General features: G+C 49.6%; 1 protein-coding gene and 1 non-coding gene across 6 annotated transcripts in view; both read left to right on the top strand.

Annotated features, from left to right (window-relative positions):
* The first annotated feature begins 4,670 nt into the window (after nt 1–4,670).
* CYRIB (CYFIP related Rac1 interactor B) overlaps nt 4,671–23,385 on the top strand; it is a 177,615-nt gene continuing 158,900 nt past the window's right edge. For 3 of the 5 annotated variants that reach the window (XM_055287256.2, XM_055287258.2, XM_055287250.2), the window contains exon 1: nt 4,684–4,998. The gene's annotated coding sequence lies outside the window, so the exon portion shown is untranslated. Of the gene's footprint in view, nt 4,999–23,385 lie in introns of all 5 variants that reach the window. The other 2 variants (XM_055287252.2, XM_055287257.2) reach the window with 2 other exon arrangements.
* LOC129487063 (U7 small nuclear RNA) lies at nt 17,395–17,456 on the top strand. The gene has a single exon (XR_008659190.1). It is a non-coding gene; the product is annotated as a U7 small nuclear RNA (small nuclear RNA).

Below are 23,385 nucleotides of genomic sequence, written 5' to 3'. Positions count from 1 at the left end.
AAAGAAACTTCTGTCGTTTATAAGCCACGCAGTCTGTGGTGCTTTGTCGCAGAAGCCCTAATGGACTAAGATGTGCCCAGTTTTCCCCATGGGTCCGTGTTCTGAAAGATGTTCTATACCGTGTAGTAACAACAACGATGGCCACAATCATAACAATAACAACAGCTGCCATTGATGAGGCACCTTCTGGGTGAATGTCACCTATGCTGTCCCACCCAGTCCCCACCACAGTCCTGTGATGACGGTGACGCAGCATCTCTGCCCCCATTTTACCTGATGAGGAAACGCAAGGCTCAGAGAGGCTCAATAGTTTTCCAAGCCCCCGCAGCCAATAGGAACTAAAGGCAGGATTTGAATTCAGCTCTCTCTAAATTGAGCCTGGTTTTTCCACTATGTTACACTCTTCTTCAGAAACACAAATTAATGAGCGGGCTGTGGGGGCTCATGCCTGTAATCCCACTTTAGGAGTCTGAGGCAGGAGGATTGCTTGAGGTCAGGAGTTCGAGACTAGCCTGGGCCACATGTTGGAACCCCCGTCTCTACCAAAAAACAAACAAACAAAAAACCCTCATAAAACACAAAAAGCACCAATTAAGTTATAATAATAACAATAATATTCAAACTGCATTATTCAATACTAAATCCTTTTACTTTCCATTGTGAAAGGATTAGTTACATAAACCGGCTGCTCTTAGTTACTGCGCTCTGTTGCTATGATTCTGACATATTGGTTCATTTCTGCAACGCTATTGTGGATATATTGAACTACTGAAAATATAGTTAAGGTTCTGCTCACTAGCTTTTTATCCCTCAAGTTATTCTTTCCCTAAAATTCAGGTGAAATTCATATAACACATAGCTAACCATTTTAAAGTGAACAATTGGGTGGCATGTGGTACATTCACTAATGTGCAACTACCACACTTGATTTAATTCCAAAATATTTTTGTCACCCCCCTAAAGAAACCCTATATCCATTAAGCAGTTACCCCCCATTCTCCCCTCCTCCCAGCCCCTGGAAACAATCACTTATCAGCCTTTGAAGCCCGAGGCTCTGGATCTCCCGGTAAAGACCCTGTTCCAACTTGATGGTTAGCTCTGTGTGTCCCGGGAAGTCATTCCACCTCACTGAGCGGGATTCCCAGCCTAAAGGGGCTAGCTGAGCCTCTGAAGCATCTTCCAAGGGCTGTGCTCCAGTGCCAGGATGGCATTCCCTAGTGGGCTTGGGCGTGGTTTTCCCTGTCGGTTCCCAATGGCCAGAGGTGTGAGGAGACTGAAAAGCACTAAGCCTGATGCCACTGAGTTTGCTTTTATCGCGATGGGATGTGGAGTGGGCTTAATTGCAAAATACTAACAGCAGGACAAAAACTGAGTCGCTGTGTCTCCTGACTTTACCTTCTGTTACCTTTTGTACATAATAGCACTCTTGCAAATGCTCAGCAGGGAAATGCATTTTGGAGGAATATTTTTGAGGGGCTTTTGCATATATGAAGGAAATAGCTATTTTTTTTTTTTTTGCTTGAAAGATGTGTGGACCTCATGTGCTATGAAAGGACAGGCTTTTTTAATTTTTAAAATCTTGGTTTTTCAAGATTCTTTGCTTGCCCAATGAAAGCACCAGATTCTAATATTGAAAGTAAAATGTGCATGCTGCTTTCCAGTTATAAAGCATGAAAAATTCATTTTCTTACATAGTCCTCCCAACAACAGAAGATAACGTTATTATTCCCACTTTACAGATAAGAACATTCAAGAAGTCAGAGGTTAAATGACTTGCCCAGAATTGCACAGCTGAAAATGGTAGGCAGGCCTTCCCAACTCCAAAGACAGTGCTCTCTATAGGATGCTGGACTTCTGCCTACCATTGTCAGGGTTGACATCCCGGGGAAACAGAGCAGTCACTACAGAATTGCCAGAGGTTTCCCTGGGTATTATTCCCGGGTTCCCAATGGCTTGAATTGGTCAAACCTATCAGGATCAGAGTGAGCCTAGGCTCATGCTCTCAGCCTCACTGTATCCAGTGAATGGAGACTTTCTCCTCTGAGACACACACGTCAGAGTTAGACTCTCCATCCCACGTATTTCAGAATTCAGTGGAGTGCAGGCTAGCAGGGATCCAGGCCCTGCTCTCACCTTCACCTATTCTTCCCTGCTTCCTGGACCCCCAAATTTGCATTCCATGTTACAGTCACATCAAACTATTTACAGATCCCAAGCTTGCCTGAAAGTTCCTTACCTCATGCCTTTAACAATTATTACGGTAGGCCAGGCGCAGTGGCTTGAGCCTGTAATCCTAGCACTTTGGGAGGCCGAGGCGGGTGGAACACTTGAGCTCAGGAGTTTGAGACCAGCCTGGGCAACCTGGCAAAATCCCATCACCACAGAACAATACAAAAATTACTCTGGGTGCGGTTTTTGGGAGGCTGAGGCAGGCGGATCACCCGAGGTCGGGAGTTCGAGACCAGCCTGGCCAACATGGTGAAACTCCACCTCTACTAAAAATACAAAAATTAGCCAGGCGTAGTGGTGCACATCTGTAATCCCAGCTACTGGGAGGCTGAGGCACGAGAATTGTTTGAACCCAGGAGGCAGAGATCGCAGTGAGCCAAAATTGCGCCACTGCATTCCGGCCTGGGTGACAAAGTGAGATCCTGTCTCAAAAAAAAAAAAAAAAAAAGGTAAATTGTAACAGTTATGATAATAATAACAACAATGGTGATTGCTTTCTCCTGGGCCCTATCCATATTAGGTTCTATATAATCGCTATTTCATTTAACCCTCACCGTAACCTAATGAAGTCATTATTATCCATTCCATTCCACCGATGAACAAACTGAGGCTCAGACTGGCTAAGTGCTTGGGCTCTGGAGTCAGACAATCTAGGTACATACCCAGCTCCACCGCTGTCTAATCAGTGTGACCTTGGGCAAATCTCATCTCTCTTCCAGCTGCAGTATCTTAATGCATGATACTGGGCCATGATAAACCTGCTTCATGTGCCTGCACACATTTGGCACCTGCTTAGTACTTTATAAATGTTCAGAATTGTTAACGCTCATTTTATAAGCGGCTCAGCTCTGCCTGCTTCCAAACCCTTTTCCTGCTTCTCCTCAAGTTCATAGTTCAGGACCCAGTGGTTTCCCACCTACTTCTCAGTCCCCACAGCAAGGTGGACATCAGTTCCCTTCCTTTAGGAATGAAGGCACTGGCGCTCGAGTAAGCTTAGAGAGCAGCCCAGGGAGTCCTGCTGAAATGGCACCATCTCAGTGGCCCCAGCTCCGAGAACTGGGCCTGGCCAAGAGAAGGCTCAAGGCACCTTTGTTAAAGAATTGGTGGGCTGGGTGCCGTGGTTTATGCCTGTAATCCCCACACTTTGGGAGGCTGAGGCAGGGAGGATCCCTTGAGCCCAGGAGAAACAGGCCAGCCAGAGCAACACAGGGAGACCCACCGATACAAAAATCTATAAAAATTAGCTGAGCACGGTGGTGCATACCCGTGGTCCCAGCAACTCAAGAGGCTGAGGTGGGAGGATCACTTGAGCCCAGGAATTTAGGCTGCAGCGAGCTATAGCATCACTGCACTACCTAGCCTGGCCAACAGAGCAAAATCCTGTCTTAGACAAAAAAAAAAAAAAAAAAGAAAGAAATGGAACAACTGGCTCCTAATCAGGTAACTGAGCACTGAGTATGATGTGAGCACACCCCAATCCCCCCATAGCTGGAGGTGGAGATGGAAAGACAATGGAAGCTTTTGATGTAACCCTTTTGATACCCTGCTAGAGGATAGCAGGAAGATACTTGAGAGAACGTTGTCTATCTTCCCGAGAAATTTCTGGCTGAATGTCAAGATGATAGGATGGGCTTCTGGGCCAGGGGAGCAAGGCAGAGGGAAGGAGAGTATCAGTTTCCTAGGCACGTCCTGTTACAGGGAGAAAAACACAGTATTTTCCATTCTAGACCAGGGGAAAGATGAGGTCTCCCATAATACCTGAAACTGGAATTACGGCGAGGAGCTTTTTATGTGGGAATTTCTGTACTAAATTTAAAGTCCTTGGAGAACCGCTCAGGGTAGCACCCGACAGCCCGCACCCTCCCCTCACCCCGCTTTATTTTTCCTCTGACAACACTTAGCACCATCAGACCCATCAGATATTTAGGGCCTGTCCCCGCTGCCCGTCCCGGGCAGGGATTTTGTCTTGGTTCGCAGCTGCAGCTCCAGGGCCTAGAACAGCCCGGACACTTAGTAGGCCCAGTAAGTATCTGCGGGAGGGCTGAATGGGTGCGTGGACAGCATTCCTGTCACTGACCCCACTGCGAGGTGAGCCAGGCAGGGGCTGTCACCATTCCTGAAGTCCAGGTGAGGGGGAAGCGACCCAGGGATGGGAACCTGGCCGGCCCGAAGGTCTGGAGACCGGGGTTCGAGCCCGAGCCCTGCCTGACAGGCCGTGACCTTGGGGGTCACCCCTGCGCCTCTCAGGGCCGGGTTTCCTCGCACAATGAGGGCGAGGACCTCCAACCGCAGCGCGCCCCGCGGTGACTTGCCCAAGGTCACCACCGTCCCGGGCCCGTGGCGCCCCGGCTCGGGAGGACACGGGCCAGGCGGGCGCGGGGTTCTGGGGTGGGGGCCGGCGCGGGGCGGTCCCGGGGCGCGGCGCGCGCTGACGCCGGGGCCCCGCGATGCGGCGGGGACTGGGCGCGGGGGGAGGCGCGTCGCGAGGCGAGCGTCCTCCTTTTGTGCGAGCGCCGGCGGCTCAGCTTCTCGAAGGTAAACAGCGCTTCCTCTTCCTCCTCGCCGCGCCTCTTCCTTTTATAGTTATTTCTCGCCTGGCACTCGCCCGGGCTGCTGCTGCTGCTGCTGCCGCCGCGGCGGGGGCAGCTCGCAAACCTGTGGCGGTGACGTGAGCCCCGCCAACCCGGAAACGGCGGCGGCGGCGGCACCGGAGGCTCCGAGGCTCCTGCGCTCCCGCGCCGCGCTCCCCTCGCCCGCCCGGGCCGCCAGGTACGTGCCGGGGCTCTGAAGGCGCCGCCGCCCGGCCGGCCCGCGCGCGCGCCCCTGGAGCCGATTTGCCCCCGGAGAGGGCGCGGGGTGCGGGGCGCGCGCGTGATGGGTGCGGGGAGAGGCGGAGGTACCATCCGGGCCGCCGGGCCGGGCGCTGCGGCTGGTGGACAGGGGGCGCCGCCGTGGTGGGGGCGTCCGGGCCGGCGGGCGCGGGGGTCCGGGGGGAGGCGCCTCGAGTGCGCGGGGGGCGGCGGGCGGACGCAAGGGGAGCGCGCAGCGGGGCCGCCGCCCGGGTCCACCCAGCTGCGGAGCCGGCGCCTTGTGCGCCTCGAGGCAGGGGGCGCTCGGGTCGGGGTGGCTGGTCCCGGGCAGACCCTTCCTGCGAGCCAGGTGTCGGTGCGGGGACTGACCCCGGGAGCAGCGCTGGCCCCTGGCCACCTCCCATCAGGGTCTTGGAAGGCCAGTCGCATTCGATTTGAGGAACTAGAGGGGGTGAACAAAATCTCCACTGGCCTCAAGACTTCCTCCTGGGGTAGCCACCCGCCTGTGTTTAAAGAGCACTTCCTCTTCGCCTTTTATCTTTTCATCATCTTTCTTTTTAAATGAAAGTTCAGTGTTAGCGAGTGGGTGCCCTTGCAGCCTGCAGGGCTTTCCTGGGGCTGTGTACACACACACTGGGGGTGGGAGAAACCTGTGTGTCCTTTGAAACGTGTGTCCTGTGTCAGGAATGGAAGGAAGGAGGAATCGAGGTCTTCCCATGCTGGAGCTACTTGGGGTGTGTCTTTGCTACCCACCCTGCTGCAAGAGGTGGAGGGGTGCGGAGGGATAGAGTGGGAAGCTGGGGCTGCGGGGGAGTGTCACGTGCACTTTGCACCTATGTTTAATTCCTGGCCCTGCCGCTTACTAGCTGTGTGACCTTGGGCAAGTCGCTTACCCTCTCTGAGTCTTAGGGTCCCGTCTGTGAAATGGGCTGCTGCGAGTGGGGCCTTGAGAAAACAAGAGTAGATTTCCTGGCCTGGAGGGGGCGCAGTGATAGAAAGTGTCATTGCCAGTCACCTTGAATTTCTGCATCCCCAGCACCTACAAAGGGTGCCTGGGAGCACGTGGGAAGCACCCCATAGATAATTGTAAGATGAACGGGTGGGTGGTGAATTTTGAGAGGTGAGTCGGTGTGCTTCCACATTTTGGCTTCCTTGCCCTGTAACATCCATCCACGATCCCCAGGAAGCAATTTTGCTATCTGGGTTGGATGGACTCCTCCCCTCTCTGAGGAAGACCATCTTGTGAAAATACTGACTCCCTTGTGAAAAAGGGCTTAAACTCTGACTATGAGACTCTCCCCTCCCATTCTTGGAAGATTACACTGGGGGAAAAATAAAAAGAAGGCATCATTTTGATTGCCACTGCCAGGTGACTGGCTGAGGCCAGCAGCCAAGACTGAGCCAGGGCTGATGGTTGGGATGGTTTCCCAGGCCTGGGGTTCCTGTAATGTGGGGGAAGCCCGGAAGAGGTGGCTTTTCTACCTTGGTCGGCATGCAGAAGTGGTCAGCTGGCCTGAGTTTTCTTCCTGGGGAGGCACATTGGAATTTGCACTCTAGATCCTTGCTGGGTTCACAGCACGGAGAAGGGCAGAGTGTGTGATGCAGGAGGCTGAAGTGGGTTCCAGCACGGGGAGACTTGGAAATGGTTTTCAGATAAATGCCGATATATGTTTCTTCCCTTCACTTCGGGAGATTTTCAAGTAATTTTGCTCTCTCTGACAGCCACCCCTTCTCCTTTCTCAGCTCCTAAAGTCTTCTGCATGCCTCTCTTAGGATCCTTAGCTATGTGGGTCCCCCAACTCCCGACCCCCGTAAGTGCTACTATTATTTTTAAGAGACAACGCAGACCCTTCTGTGCAGCAACATGCTGCAGTTTGAGCATGTGCAGATTCATTTTGTTTGTGTTTTGACAGGGTCTCATGGTATTGCTGAGGTTGAAGTAGTGCAGTGGCGTGATCATGTCTTACTACAGCCTTGACCTCTCAGGCTCAAGCCATCCTCCTACCTTAGCCTCCCAAGTAGCTGGGACCACAGGTGTGCACCACCATGCCCAACTAATTTTTTAATTTTTCTTTTTTTTTTGAGACGGAGTCTTGCTCTGTCACCCAGGCTGGAGTGCAGTGGCGCGATCTCTGCTCACTGCAAGCTCCGCCTCCCGGGTTCACGCCATTCTCCTGCCTCAGCCTCCGGAGTAGCTGGGACTACAGGCGCTCGCCACTACGCCCGGCTAATTTTTTGTATTTTTTAGTAGAGACAGGGTTTCACCGCGTTAGCCAGGATGGTCTCGATCTCCTGACCTTGTGATCCACCTGCCTCGACCTCCCAAAGTGCTGGGATTATAGGCGTGAGCCACTGCACCCGGCCTATAATTTTTTAATGTTTTGTAGAGATGGGGTCTCCCTATGTTGCCCAAACTCCTGGGCTCCAGGGATCCTCCCTGTGTTAGCCTCCCAAAGTGCTGGGATTACAGGTGTGAGCCACTGTGCCTGGCCCAGATTCATTTTTAATGACTGAACTGTGGAGTGGCCAGGGTTACCTGTAAAGGAGAGCTAGGGTTCTCATTTTCCTGAGACTTAGAGAGATTGCAGGACTTGGCTCAAGACCTTCAGTCAGGAAGGGGCAGATTGAGGGTCCTCGCCTAAGTTTTTGGCCTGCAGAGCTCACGTGTCTTCTTGCAGACACCGAGTGGTCTTTGTGCTTCCTCTGGCACCTGACCTGCTGCCTGGCACATGCAGGAAACAGTACGTATCTTTTGACAGAATGAGCAGAAGGATGATGGGTTCCCCTTTGCTCTTTGAGGATGTACATTCTTTTTCCATCTCAAGGTCAGCGCACTAGCCTGTAGTTGACCTTGAAATGGTTGTCCCATGGTTCCTCCCTATGTAGAATCCTGGTCCCTGACAGCTCTTAGATCAGGATCCAGAGACCCATGCACAGGAAGCACAGGAAGGATGCCCGAGGGACGCGGGTGCCAGGAGGTTGTGGCCTCACCCGTGCTCAGCATTACTGCCATCTCGTTAATTGAAGAGACCACGATTCGTGTGGCTTTCGCGGTCTGGGACTTGGCTGTCTTCAGTGAAATCGTCCACCACTGAGTATTGTAAAGGAAGTGTTGTATAGCTGAAAGTTCAGATTTTAAGTATGAATTTTGTCAGATACACCTTCACTATCTCTTGGCTGTGCAGCCTTCTAGAGATCACTACACTCTCGGCACCCTCTTTTCCTTATCTCTAAACAGGCAAAAGAATCCCCATTGGTCTCCCAGGGCTCCTGAGTAAGAGAGTAAGATCCAAATTCATGCCTTGGTTTTCTTTCTCACTGCTTGTATGCATGGAACCAAGTTTGTTCCCTTCTTGGAGCCTCAGTGTTCTCATCTGTAAAATGGGTGCATATGTTATGGGGATGTGTTGCTCCTGGCAGTAGCGTAACCGAAGCCCTTAGCGAAGGCCCCTGTTTCCATTGCACACCCCGTATAATAGTGATCACCATCCATGATTATTGTTATCATCATCACCAACAGTAATAATCACTGTTACCTCAGCAGGCGTATAGGCATCTCAAAGGCCAGATTCAGCTCTCTGTTTTAGCTTGAATTGGAGCTTCTTAAAAGAAAGAAATTCGGGTGGGAGGAGTGAAGGATTGATTTTTTTTTTTCTCTTCCCTAAAGGGGATACTTGATAAAGGCCTGTTGAAGACAGACACCTTGTGATCTTGTTTTTCATCTTTCTCTGGGCTCTCAAATGGATCAGGTCCTTTTGCTTCAGTAGAGCTTTGGCAATTAAGTCTTTGATAGTCTTAAAACGGGTGATTGGCCTCACCAGGCTGAAAGAAAGGCAACTTTGTTAGCCTAGGATGCATGAGGTTAAGAGCAATATGTTTTTTTTCCTCTCCTTCTTTTCTCCTTCTAGAGGCAGTGAAGGTTTTGGGGCCCTACAGCCTGGGTTCACATCCTGGCTCTGCCACTCACTAGCTCTGTGCCCTTGGCCAAGATACTTCCTTTCTCTTTGTCTTTCTCTTCATCTTTCAAATGAGGACTAACAGTTGCCACCTGGAAGTGTTGCTGTGAAGATCAACCCAGAGGTTGTATGGAAAGTGCCCAGCAGAGAGCATGGCACCTAGTAGGTGCTCAGCAATGTCTGTTTCTTCCCTCGGCCCCTGGTGCTCTTTCTGTCCCTCCCCTGGTCCCATCATCTGTCCCCGCATCCATTGTCTTGCCCTCCCCTGACAGAGCTTCAGTTTCCTTTGGGAATAGAGCCCTTGGCTGGCAGGTCATTTCTAGATTAAACTTGGAGCCTCCAAGCTTTATGAAGTCCAAGTGTGCTATTTTAAACCAATCGTGGACTTTTGTGTGGTGCTTCCGCTGAATGGAAAGATAATTGTACCAGAGCTTGTTGAGAAGAGTATGGACGAGTCATGGAGCTTACATTCTGTCCCATTGATTTTTTTTCCTTCTTTTGGAGGACTTACTAGCTGCCATCTGCTCCTTGAACATCGTGTTCATAAATATATAAATAATCGAAGTTGATGAGGAGGTTTGCTTAAAGAAGTGTTGCTGAGAGTGATTTTTATAAATATTTAAGATAATCTGAAATCATTAAAGGAATTGCGGGGTTTATTAAAAAAATGAAGACGTGTTTTGGAAAGGATCCTTTTCTTTACAAGCTGAATAAATGTCAAGAGTAGAGAAATGAGGGAAGAGAGCTTTCTGCGCGTGGACATGGGATCCGTGCGGGTGAGTGGGCAGCCAGTCTGTCTGACTCTGCCAGGCCTCAGCGTTCTTTTTTTTTTTTTTTAATTATTTTTATTTTTATTTTTATTTTTGAGATGGAGTCTCGCTCTGTCGCTCAGGCTGGAGTGCAGTGGTGCGATCACGGCTCACTGCAAGCTCCGCCTCCCGGGTTCACACCATTCTTCTGCCTCAGCCTCCTGAGTAGTGGGACTACAGGCACCTGCCACCACGCCCGGCTAATTTCTTTTTTGTTGATGTTGTTGTTGTATTTTTAGTAGAGATGGGGTTTCACCGTGTTTGCTAGGATGGTCTCGATCTCCTGACCTTGTGATCCGCCTGCCTCGGCCTCCCAAAGTGCTGGGATTACAGGCGTGAGCCACTGCGCCCAGCCTAATTTTTATTTTTTGAGATGGAGTCTTGCTTTGTTGCCCAGGTTGGAGTGCAATGGCATGATCTCGGCTCACTGCAACCTCTGCCTCCCGGGTTCAAGCGATTCTTCTTCCCCAGCCTCCCGAGTAGCTGGGATTACAGGCGCGTACCACCACACCAGGCTAATTTTTGTATTTTTAGTAGAGACAGAGTTTCTCCATATTGGCCAGGCTGGTCTCGAACTCCTGACCTCAGGTGATCCACCCGCCTCAGCCTCCCAACGTGCTGGGATTACAGGCGTGAGCCATTGCGCCTGGCCGCCTCAGCATTCTTGAAAGCTTCCTGGGCTTCTTTGAGGGTCGGAGAGGGCCAGTGAGTAGTGTGTGCCAGGAGTCCCCCCGGGGAGCACACATTTCAGATTCTGCTTATGAGAGTCAGTGGTGGGCTTCTAGAAGTTTCCTAAGGCAGATCTCTTTTGGTTAATGACGGGCTATGTTTTAGTGAGACCTGCTAAGGCTCACAGTTCCGGAGGCTTCTAGGTGGTAGAAGCAAGGGAGGGAGGAGTTGGAAGAGAACTTTCCAAACTTGAGTGTGCTGCGCATCATGTGGGGATTGCCTTGGAGGTTCTGAGCAGGGGCTGGGGCAGGCCGAGATGCTGCATTTTGAACGCTTTTGCACATGATGTGATGCCTCTGGATTGTAGACCATACTTTGACTGCAGTGGGCCAGGAGATCATCCAACCTGACCTGCTCCCCTTCATTAATTCAGGAGCCAGGCTGATGCTGATGGTGCAAATCTGTACATGACCCTGGAGGTTCCCAAGGTGGCTTAGTGGAGGAGGCAGGCATGCGAAAACACATACGACAAAGTGATGAAGGCCTAGCTAGGATGGACCTCAGGACAGGTGACAGTGGGAGCAGGAAGGGGTGGGAGAGAGACCGCCTCTGTCTGCCAGCAGGTGCTGAATAAGCCCAGGAGGGCCTAGATGCTGTGAGCCATTGAGATGGGGCTGCCTTCAGGAAGGGGGGGGAGGAGAGGCAGTGTGAGCCGAACAGCTCCTCCACTTAATGGTGGCCTGTAAGGACTGGGCAGAAACCCCATACTCAGAGTTTCAGGCCTAAGCATCCAGTTCTCTAATTTTAACACACAAGGGAACTGGGACCCCCCGGGGGGAAGCGTCTTGACCAAGAGGCACAGTCGGGACTGGAACCTAGGCCTCTGGCTCCTGAGCCTGGTTTTTGCTCATCGTTCCACAGCGCCACCATCTGCATCCACTGCTGTGTTTAGCAGTAAGGCTGTGAGAACAGGAGGATGCTGAGGACTTTCCCTAGTTCAAAATGTACCTCTGCCCATGACCTTCCTTCAGCAGGGGACCAGGCACTTAAATCCACAGTGAAAAAGAAGGCCCAACGTGGGAAAAGCGACAGCTTTGAAATCAACATAAACCATGCCAGAGACTAATCCTCTTTCTGTCTTTTCCCCCTCCTGGCACCAGCATCCTTTGATAAGAAGGTCAGGGAAGGACAGTGAGGGCCCCGTTGTGCAGAGGAGTTAAGGATGGGAAAGCCTTGGGCGGTAGGAGGAAGAAAAGCTCCATTCTTTCGTCATCTGCCTGATAGAGTCTCCTGTCACTGGCTCTGTCTGGCTGCTTTAAGCTCTTTGGAATTTTCATCCAGTGCTCACTCAACAAAGCCTATTGCATGGCAGGGCTGATGGAGCCCTGGCCCTGCTTCTCAGCACCACATGACCTTGGGCAAATCACATCCCACTGCAGAACCAGAATTGTCTTTGATGAAGCTGGGCTACTATCACCTGCTTCCCTGGAATGTTTGGAGGATTGAGTGGGATAATGTGTATCAAAGCATCTAGCATAGTCTAGCAGAAAGCCTCCATATACACGTCCTTCTCCCATGGGACATAGTCACAGGTGGGTGAGAGCTCTATGATTTGTCCAGGGCTATCCTTCTGGCAGAGATGAGATCTGAATTTAATGCAGGGGGGACAGTTTTTCAAGATGCTTTTGGGCTGGGCGCAGTGGCTCACACCTGTAATCCCAGCACTTTGGGAGGCTGAGGTGGGTGGATCACCTGAGGTCAGGTGTTCAAGACCAGCCTGGCCAACATGGTGAAACCCCGTCTCTACTAAAAATACAAATATAGCTGGGCATGGTGGCTGGCACCTGTAATCCCAGCTACTCGGGAGGCTGAGGCAGGAGAATTGCTTGAACCTGGGAGGCAGAGGTTGCAATGAGCCAAAATTGTGCCATTGCACTCCAGCCTGAGTGACAAGAGGGAAACTCTGTCTCAAAAAAAAAAAAAAAAAAAGATGCTTTTGAGTTCCTCAGGTGGCTTTATGAAAAATGAAACACTTTGCCATGTTAGTGGTTGGCACCTTTGAAAAAGGACGGTGGCAGGTTGAGAAGCAAGGACCTTGGAGCCAAGGAGATCTTTGATTCAGACCCGACTCCCTGACTGTGAAGTCTTTTGCACATTGCATAGCCTCTCTTGGCATCTCAGTGTCTGTTTTCCAGCTTGTTGTGGCTCTTAGGTCAGAAGATGTCTGAATATGCCTGACATAGGGTCTAGCATCAGTGGGTGCTCAGTAATTTGAGGCCCTGGTCTACAGAGCCTCAGTGCTGGGACTCAGGGAGAGGAACGTGTAGACTAAAGGAAGTTTCTTTACCAGCCCCAGCTTTGCTCAAAACTAGAGTTGAAGTAGAATGCAGAAGACAACGTGGAAGTGAAACTTGGGCAATAACTTCCTAAAATGTGTGCTTTGCTCCCCTGAACTCTGGTTTTGTGTATTGCCCTCTGCTTCTGGGACACCAGAGACCAACCGGTGTGTAGACAGATCAAACAGGCTTGCAAATGAAAGAATCAAATGGAGGTTTCTATGTTTTCTGAAAAGTGGTATTTTACAGTCATTCCTAAACATGCCTTCATAACTCTCAAGTTTTCAGGTCTTGAGGGAGGAGTGAGATTCATCCTGCCATTCAACAACAGAACAGTCACTGAGCGAGCACCTCCTGTGTGCTAAGCCCTGTGATGGATCCACATGGGGAATGATAGTGTGCGCCCCACAGCCACCTCACACACGTCCCTGAGGCCTGAGCAGCTTGGAGAATGAAGGAGTTTGGGTTTATTTCTTTTTTTTTTTTTTTTTTTTTTTTTTTTTTGAGACGGAGTCTTGCTCTGTCGCCCAGGCTGGAGTGCAGTGGCGCAATCTCGGCTCACTGCAAGCTCAGCTTCCCGGGTTCACGCCATTCTCCTGCCTCAGCCTCTCCGAGTAGCTGGGACTACAGGCGCCCGCCACCACGCCCGGCTAATTTTTTGTATTTTTAGTAGAGACGGGGTTTCACCATGGTCTCGATCTCCTGACCTCGTGATCCACCCGCCTCGGCCTCCCAAAGTGCTGGGATTACAAGCGTGAGCCACCACGCCCGGCCGAGTTTGGGTTTATTTCTTTGGGTTTAACTTAAACTCAGCCTTTCTAGGCTCTAGGCCCATTCTTCTCACTCAGGAATCGGATAAGCTTTTCTGAGGGGTTTGGAATGGGATGGCGGGGGGGGTCACCAGAAACCATGAATGACAGGCCAGCAGGTTGACGGTGGCGAGAGGAGCAGGAGCTAGGGAGTGAGGTCACATTTCTGGACTATGTGTGCAGGCAGCTATGGACCTGGCAGAAAGCCCCTCTGTTTATTTATTTATTTATTTAGAGACAGAGTCTTCCTCTGTCACCCAGGCTGGAGTGCCGTGGCACGATCTCGGCTCACTGCAACCTCCACCTCCCGGGTTCAAGCAATTCTCTTGCCTCAGCCTCCCAAGTAGCTGGGACTACAGGCACCCACAACCATACCTGGCTAATTTTTGTACTTTTATTAGAGATGGGGTTTCACCATTTTGGACAGGCCGGTCTTGAACACCTGACCTCAGATGATCTGGCCGCCTCGGCCTCCTAAAGTGCTGGGATTACAGGCATGAGCCACCATGCCTGGCCTGAAAGCCTCTCTTAACAGGGCTCCCATTAGGATCATGTCATGGGTGTCTGTGATTTTTTGGTCTCCTTTATGGCAATATTAACTTTGTTTTATGGAGCATGGAGCAGGTGTCCTGTACTTTTTGTTGTTGTTGTTGTTGTTTTTGGAGATGGAGTTTTGCTCTTGTTGCCCAGGCTGGAGTGCAATGCTGCAATCTCGGCTCAGCGCAGCCTCCGCCTCCCAGGTTCAAGCAATTCTCCTGCCTTAGCCTCCCAAGTAGCTAGGATTATAGGCATGTGCCACCACGCCCAGCTAATTTTGTATTTTTAGTAGCAACAGGGTTTCACCATGTTGGGCAGGCTGGTCTCGAACTCCTGACCTCAGGCGATCCACCTGCCTTGGCCTCCCAAAGTGCTGGGATTACAGGTGTGAGCCACTGCACCCGGCCATGTCATATACTTTGAATATTTTATTTCTTACTTTCATGGTAACTCTGTGAGGCAGGTAATATTATTCCCATTTTACAGATGAGGAAACTGAGAAAACCTGGAGGCTAATAAAAAGCAGAGCTGGAATTCAAACATACCAGGCCAGCTTCAGTGCCCACCTCCTGTTTTTACTACCTCCTTTGGGTGAACCTCGAATGTAACTGGAAAAGTCTATGAATGGAGTTGTGTAGCTGAGAGCAGACACTGCTCCTGCTGGACCCTGCTGGGAGAGGGCGGTGGTTTTCTCAGTGGGCATCTCATAACGACGGGCATCTCAGCAGCCCTCAGGGCCAAGAACCACCTACTGCAAACTCGTCAGCTGAGGAAGCTCAGAATTTATAATTGCGGTTGTAAGTAGATTACTTGAGCTAATATGAGCAGTGAGGTTTTTGGTAAAGTTAGTGTGAAACTGACTCATACTAATAATCTACCTCTTGATGCATTTGGTGTTGCGATTTGTAGCGCTTTGCATTGTCTGTATACATGCATCCCCACAAGAAAAGATTTGGGGGAAAGAAAGGTCCTGAGACCTTACACTCTGGGGGATTGAATTTGAAAGGAGAATTTCAATGTTTGGATACTGGTCCGTGTAGACTTGAGCAAATAAGGTGCACATAGGATTTATACCTCTGCTTTCAAGTTCCCCCACCCATTTTCTATATGTGACCTTGCCAGCATACTCTATGCACGTGTTCCCTCTTCTGCAGGATTTCTTTAGTCTGCTCATACCTTGGGTGTGCTTACGCTTCCTGGATGGGAGGGTCCAGATGTATATATATCTAATTTGTGTTTTTAATAGAGACGGGGTTTTACCATGTTAGCCAGGCTGATCTTGAACTCCTGACGTCAGGTGATCCACCTCCCTCGGCCTCCCAAATAAATAAATAAATAAATAAATAAATATTTTATTTTATTTTATTTTATTTTATTTTATTTTATTTTATTTTATTTTTTGAGATGAGAGTCTTGCTACGTTGCTCAAGCTGGACTCACTCTCCTGGGTTCAAGGGATCCTCCCACTTCAGCCTCCCAGTTAGATGGGACTATAGGTGGTGCACACCACTGTACCCGGCAAGCCAGATTCTTGTTTTTCTTTTTTTCTTTTGAGACAGAGTGTCGCTTTGTCACCCAAGCTGGAGTACAGTGGCGTGATCTTGGCTCACTGCAACCTCCGCTTCCTGGGTTCAAGTGATTCTCATACCTCAGCCTCCCAAGTAGCTGGAATCACAGGTGTGGACCACCACGCCCGGCTAATTTTTGTATTTTTAATAGAGACAGGATTTTACCATGTTGGCCAGGTGAGTCTCAAATTCTTGACCTCAAGTGATCTGCCTGCCTTGGCCTCCCAAAGTGCTGGGATTACAGGCGTGAGCTACTGTGCCCAGCCTGGAGTCATATTTTTAATGAGCATTCTAAGTGATTCTGATGCAGAGGTCCCTGTCACTGGGTTAGAGAAATACCTATTAAGGGTAATCTGCCAGTTGTCATCTATTCTGAGTGTGTTGGGCATGGGGTGGCTGGTGTGAGATGGAAAGGACAGTGGAGATCACCTAGTCCCATCTTTTCCAGCCTTTACTTTTTTTTTTTTTTTTTTTTTTTTAAGAGATGAGGTCTCGCTATGTTACCCAGGTTGGTCTTGAACTCTTGAGCTCAAGTGATCCTCCTGCTTCGGCCTCCCAAAGTGCTGGAATTACAGGTTCCCAGCTTTTAATTTTTAAGGCACAGATGGAGCTGTGAAAGAGGAAGCATCTCCCAGCTAGAGGTGACCCACCCGGGGACCCCATCACCCTAGATGCTGAGGAGGTCAGTATCTCACACAATTAACCTCTTGTTGGAATCTCGCTTTTGGGGCCCTGATTCCAGTTGAAGGTGGAAGACTGTTCAGAGGCAATGGAAGCCCAGAGAGGTGATGTGTGTTGTCCAGTGTCACACAGGAGTGTGACAATCATCTAGGCCACTCTTCATTTAAAGAAGGAGGGACCAGGCCAGGCACCTGAAAGCCCGCTAAGGGACCCAGCAGTGAGGAGGGCAAGTTCTCTTGACCAGATACCCTGTCCCTGGGAGGCGGGTTGGGAAGCCACAAGGCCCTGCCCTGGCACCCACCAGCCTGGGTCCTGGTTTCCTGTTCTGATCTGAGCTGGGCTGATTTTCTGCTAGTTCCTAACAGACAGACACATGCCCCCGAGACCTAAAAGCACCAAAGGGGAAGAAACTCTGTTCAACAGAGTCACATCTTTATGGTGAAGTTCAGAAGTCAGCACAGTAGGCAAAAAAATAAAAAATAAAAAATTCTGTGAAGTTCAGAAGTCAGCACAGTAGGCAAAAAATAAAAAATTCCTGGCCAGCCACGGTGGCTCATGCCTGTAATCCCAGCACTTTGGGAGGCTGAGGCAGGCGGATCACGAGGTCAGGAATTTGAGAACAGCCTGACCAACATGGTGAAGCCTTGTCTCTACTAAAAATACAAAAATTAGCCGGGTGTGGTGGCACCTGCCTGTAATCCCAGCTACTCGGGAGGCTGAGGCAGGAGAAACGCTTGAACCAGGGAGGCAGAGGTTGCAGTGAGCCGAGATTGTGCCACTGCCCTCCAGCCTGGGCAACAAAGCAAGACTCCATCTCAAAAAAAAAAATTCCTGACAATCTCCCAAGTTGCTCCTGAAGGTTAGTTTTCCATGCGCTGGTTTTGTGTGTGTGATGCCGTACAGGAACATCAGTGAGTCAATGCACAAAAGAAACTGCAGTAGACAATATACAATAAAGTACAATGCACAATATACAAAAAATAGGAAACAGAGTGCAATAGCTCTTTTAGAATTTGTCCAGCAGGCGGCCGAGCGCGGTGGCTCACGCCTGTAATCCCAGCACTTTGGGAGGCTTAGGCGGGCGGATCACGAGGTCAGGAGATCGTAGACCATCCTGGCTAACACGGTGAAACCCCGTCTCTACTAAAAATACAAAAAAATTAGCCGGGCGTGATGGAGGGCGCCTGTAGTCCCAGCTAGGCGGGAGGTTGAGGCAGGAGAATGGCGTGAACCCGGGAGGCGGAGCTTGCAGTGAGCCGAGATCGCACCACTGCACTCCAGCCTGGGCAACAGAGCGAGACTCCGTCTCAAAAAAAGAAAAAAAAAAAAAAGGAATTTGTCCAGCAGGCTTTCTAGTTTTCCCACACTAAAAAACAAAAACAAAAAACCCATAGAAACAAATAGAAATAAATACAATAGGCAAAATACACTTTTATATTATTTAAGGTTTTTAAAATGGAAAAAGAAAAGCATTTGGCCCTTTGAGTATAGCTGAATTCGGCTCAGTGAAATGAGGGTGTGGCTGGGTGGCACACGCCTGCCGTCCCAGCTTCTCAAGAGGCTCAGGTGGGAGGACTGATTGAGCCCAGGAGTTTGAGACCAACCTGGGCAACATAGGGAGACCCCTGTCTCTAAACAAAAAATAAAAAATAAAATGAGGGTACAGTGGAATCCCATTGTATGTTTGATGCACTGAGGGCATCTTCGGAATGTGCGACGTTGTCTTGATACCCAGTGGGGGTGTTACCTGTGTATGTGTGATTATCCCAGGGTCTTTCATGCTTGAGTGTGATAACCTTGGAGAGAGTTTCTGGATGTCTAGTTGTCTGCTGTGAGAGACAGAGTGGACAGAAGGAGACAGCCTTTCTTGACCTGGTGAGGCCAAAATAAATAAATAGATACATAAATAAAGCAGAGTCTCTTTGGTTACCGCAGCCCCTAGATTTAGGCCCCTTCTGACTTTGTTATTGTTCCTGCATGTCTCAAATCTGCAGTTGAAGGCCCCATCGAGGAGTTGATCTGAAAGGGCTTCGGCCTCCTGGGCCTTTGGATTTGATCCCATAGTCCTTGAGGCCCTGCCTGAGAGGACCTGTCTCAGAATAAATGAGGAATAAACGAGGTATGACCTTTGAACGTCCCCCACTGTCCCCCATGATCAGTGTGGTTGGAAAATGCTTCTCTCTAGATAAACTCATCATTGTCCCAACACCTTGGACACCTAAAACCAAAAGAAGAGGAACCTGATCTTTCGTTTTCCCTGATCATCCCCAAATAGCTGCTGGGTGAGGAGGGAGCATTTGATTCCACCTTGGAGCTTATTCTCGAATGCATTATGGAGCTCTCATTCAGCAGGGCAGAGCTGAAAAGCACCTGAGATTGTGCAGCTATGTGCAGAGACCAGAATGTTCCCTAAGAACTCACTTCAGAGAAAACCCAACAGGTGTCCCTGACCCTGCCCTGTGATGCCTGTGAAAGGTATCACCCCAGTGAACCCTTATCTCCCTAACACAACCTCTGACACCATTTTGGTGGTGGCCAACCAGGTCTTTGAGTGACCCTTCTGGGCAACTATTGCAATTGATGTCAAGAGCCATGAACATCTTCATAACCTTTGACCCAGGGAACCCACTTTGGGAATCTTTCCTAAGAAAAACAGTAAAAAATATGGACAAAATGTTGCATAAAGATTTTTAGCTCAGCTTTATGTTGTTGTTGTAAGACAGGGTCTCACTGTGTCAACTAGGCTGGAGTGTAGTGGCACGATCATGACACAGCCTTGACCTCCAGGGTTCAAGTAATCCTCCCACCTCAGCCTCCCGAGTACCTCAGTTTTCAGTTCAACTGGGAACAGCATTGGTTCTCTAATTTGATTCCATAGGCTACTTCAGAATCCTCTGGAGTAACTACAGATACTCACATGGATTGGCAAGTGCCATCTCTAGAGGCAGAAGCTGGGACCACAGGTGCCTGCCACCACACCTGGCTCATTTTTTTATATTTAGTAGAGATGAAGTCTTGCTGTGTTGCCCACACTGGTCTCAAATTCGAGCTCAAGCCACCCTCCCCACTTGGTTTCCCAAAGTGTTGGGATTACAGGCGTGGGCCACCGCACCTGGCTAGCTCAGCTTTTTAAGTAACAAAATAAATTGGAAATAATCTAAGTGTCTGACAGTAACCACATACTTAAATCAGTCATGCTTTAGCCACATGGTGGAATATTACACAGCCCCTCAAAGTCAGGGCCATGGAGGCTGTGAGGAGACTTAGAAAACCATCTGTCATCTATAGGAAACAAGACTTTGAGGAAATAGACCAAAATGGTGTCAGAGGTTGTGTTAGGGAGATAGGAATATGGAGATATTCTTTCCCTTTCTTTCGTTTGCACGTTTTTTTGTAATGTGATTATGTTACTTTTATTGTAAGAAAACCTTCCCTTCTCCCCTTCTTTTTTCCTCTTCACTAAGATTCTCCTTTTCTTCTCTTCTGTCGCCCAGGTTGGAGTGCTGTGGTGTGATCACAGCGCACTGCAGCCTCGACCTCCCTGGCTCAGGTGATCCTCCTGCCTCAGCCTCCTGAGCAGCTGGGACCACAGGTGCATCCCACTACATCCGATTAATTTTTTAATTATTTGTAGAGATGGGGTCTCCTTGTGTTACCCAGGCTAGTCTAGAACTTCTGGGCTGAAACAGTCCTCCTGCCTTGGCTTCCCAAAGTGTTGGAATTACAGATGTGAGCCACTGAGCTTGGCCTCTTTTCTTCTTCTCTAAGAAACCTAGAATACTGCTGCTTTCAGGAAAACAGAGAAAACCAAAGTTTAGATGTCTCTTCATAAAAGATGTACAACAAAAACAGTTCAATTAATAAAACTTAGGCCCAGGCATCCCTGAGGTGAAATACGGACAGGCCTGATTAAAGAAAAGGCAGCTAGCAATTCTTGAATATAACAGCCACCACAGACCATCTCCTAGGTCTATGCAGAAGACATTATTGTTGCCATTTTATAAATGAGGAAACATGGGGTCAGAGGAAGGTCACAAGATTTTTCTAGAATCTCACCATTCCTTCCAGGCGAACCGCTGATGGGATTAAGGAATCTAGAGACATCCCCATACCAGTACCCATCTTCAGGTCCTTTAGAAATTATTTTCAGGGCCGGGTGTGGTGGCTTGTACCTGTAATCCCAACACTTTTGGAGGTCGAGGCGGGCAGATCACTTGAGGTCAGGAGTTTGAGACCAGCCTGGCCAACATGGTGAAACCCCACCACTACTAACAATACAAAAACTAGCCAGGCGTAGTGGCGCACGTGTAGTCCCAGCCACTCGTGAAGCTGAGGCAGGATAATTGCTTGAACCCAGGAGGCGGAGGTTGCAGTGAGCCAAGATTGCGCCATTGCACCCCAGCCTGGGTGACAGAGTGAGACTCAGTCTCAAAAAAAAAAAAAAAAAAAAAAAAAGAAATTATTTTCAAGGAAAGGTAAGATGAATGAGAGCCACTGATGAACAGTTGCCAAGTGTTTTCTGTTTGGGGACTTTATGTAATTTCCAAAGCGAAATGAACTTTGGTTCAGGTGGTGGGAGCTGTGTTCAGTGTGTTCTCAATGGAAGGTGAGCGACCTTATGGCTCCAAGCACCTGATCAATCTCTCTGCTCCTGCCTCCTGGTCGTCCAGGGAGCAAGGGTGCAGAGGGTGCGCCCAACTTCTCTTGGGGAGAGGGACCACTTTTCAGAACCCTCTTCCTGTGCTCTGTGGTGGGAGGCAGGGGCCGAAGAAAAGGATGCATCTGCCTCTGAGAAGCCCATACGGAGCAGACAGACGAAGGCACCCCAGCGGCTGGCTGAGCTATAACCGTTTATGGGATTGCAAATTTCCAGACAGACTCTTATGGTGTGTGATGCAGCCCACTTGTCATCTTTGCGTGTGTTTTGGAAGGGTTCGGATTCAATGCTCCTCAGCCATTTTTTAAAGGGAGGCACCAAATATAGAAAGTACCTGGTAGGTAGGTACCAAACATATGTTTGATGAATGAGTATATGAGTTAATTTTCTTTTTTTTTTTTTTTTTTTTTTTGAGACGGAGCCTCGCTCTGTCGCCCAGGCTGGAGTGCAGTGGTGCAATCTCGGCTCACTGCAAGCTCCGCCTCCCGGGTTCACGCCATTCTCCTGCCTGAGCCTCTCCGAGTAGCTGGGACTACAGGCGCCGGCCACCATGCCCGGCTAATTTTTTTGTATTTTTAGTAGAGATGGGGTTTCACCGTGGTCTCGATCTCCTGACCTCGTGATCCGCCCGCCTCGGCCTCCCAAAGTGCTGGGATTACAAGCGTGAGCCACCGCGCCCAGCCATGAGTTAATTTTCTACTTTGGGTGGAAAATTATTTTTTTGGGAGGACAGTTTTTTATTATTAGATTTTTTTTTCTTTTAGAAACAGGGTCTTGCTCTGTTGTCCAGGTGCAATCATGGCTCACTACAGCCTCTAACTCCTGAGCTCCAGGGATCCTCCCACCTTGGCCTCCCAAAAGGCTGGGACTACAGGTTCTCTCCACTGTGCCTGGCTGATAATTTAAATTGACATCTTTATTTATTTATTATTTTATTTTGAGACAGAGTCTTGCTCTGTCACTGATGCTAGAGTGCAGTGGCACTATCTTGGCTCACTGCAACCTCAACCTCTTGGGTTTAAGTGATCCTAGTACCTCAGCCTCTGAGTAGCTGGGACTATAGGCTTGAGCCACCACAGCTGGCTAATTTTTGTATTTTTAGTAGAGATGGCGTTTCACTGTGTTGGCCAGGCTAGTCTCGAACTCCTGGCCTCAAGTGATCTGCCCGCCTCAGCCTCCCAAAGTGCTGGGATTACAGACGTGAGCCACTGCTCCTGGCCTAAATTGGCATCTTTAAAAATATTCATTTCATGCCCAGGATTTATCATTTTGATGTGTGTATGTAAGTATTTCTGTGATTAGATGCAAAAGGGGGACATGTCTTAGCATCTCAAATAGGCATTTATTGAATGTCGAGAAAAAATCCTAGGTTTGCTCATTGTCTTCCCCATCTCTATCCCTTACCCCACCTTTCTCTTGTCCTCACATCTGGGCTCTCTGCTCCTCAGCACCTGGGAAAGGAAGTGATAAGTATAAGTCAGGTGCTGTGGCTGAAGGAGTGAAGAAGGAACCCAGCTACTTGCTGAGCTGGGCCCTGGGTTCACCAAGCTGAGTCATGCTGAGTCATGCAGGCTCCTTGTCCTTACAGTTTCGAGGGTCAGAGGAAGAAAATGGACTAAAACACAAGGGGGACACGGTAACAGTAGAGGTTTCTGCTGGGTGTACATCATCTCATTTAATCCTCAACAAAACCTTATGGGAGGCTGGGTGCAGTGGCTGATGTCTGTAATCCCAACACTTTGGGAGGCAGAGGCGGGAGGATCGCTTGAGCCCAAGAGTTCCAGAGCAGCCTGGGCAACATCAGGAAGCCCCCATCTCTACAAAAAAATAAAAATGTTATCTGGGCGTGGTAGCACTCACCAGTAGTCCCAGCTATTCGGGAGGCTGAAGTGGGAGGATTGCATGAGCCGGGAGGTCGAGGCTTCAGGGAGCCGTGTTCGTGCCACTGCACTCCATCCTGGGCAACAGAGTGAGACTCTGTCTCCAGCATATTAAAAATACAAAAGCACAAAACCTTGTGGGAGATTCCAACTTAGCCAGTCGTTGGGGGTGCCCACCAGGCAGGAAGCAATTCTGGTAAAAGGTTTAGTTCTGGGAGGAGTTGGGGCCTGTGGCAGCTCCAAGGTTTTCATCACCTGAGGGTGTCAATTGCATCTGCTCCTTGGATGCGTGGCACACGTGGGCCTCGCCTCTGCGTCGTGTCACTAGCCCTGCCATTTGCTCACTCTGTGTTGCTGGTGGGTCATGTCACTTGTCTGAGCCTCCCTTCCCTTCCCTGTGGACAGGGATCCCGAGACGGGCCTGGTGAATGCAGTTCAGCATGT

The sequence above is a fragment of the Symphalangus syndactylus genome, chromosome 7 (assembly GCF_028878055.3).
Source record: "Symphalangus syndactylus isolate Jambi chromosome 7, NHGRI_mSymSyn1-v2.1_pri, whole genome shotgun sequence".
NCBI lineage: Eukaryota > Metazoa > Chordata > Mammalia > Primates > Hylobatidae > Symphalangus > Symphalangus syndactylus.
The sequence above is the reverse complement of the archived record's forward strand: the minus strand, read 5'-3'. Positions and strand labels throughout refer to the sequence as shown.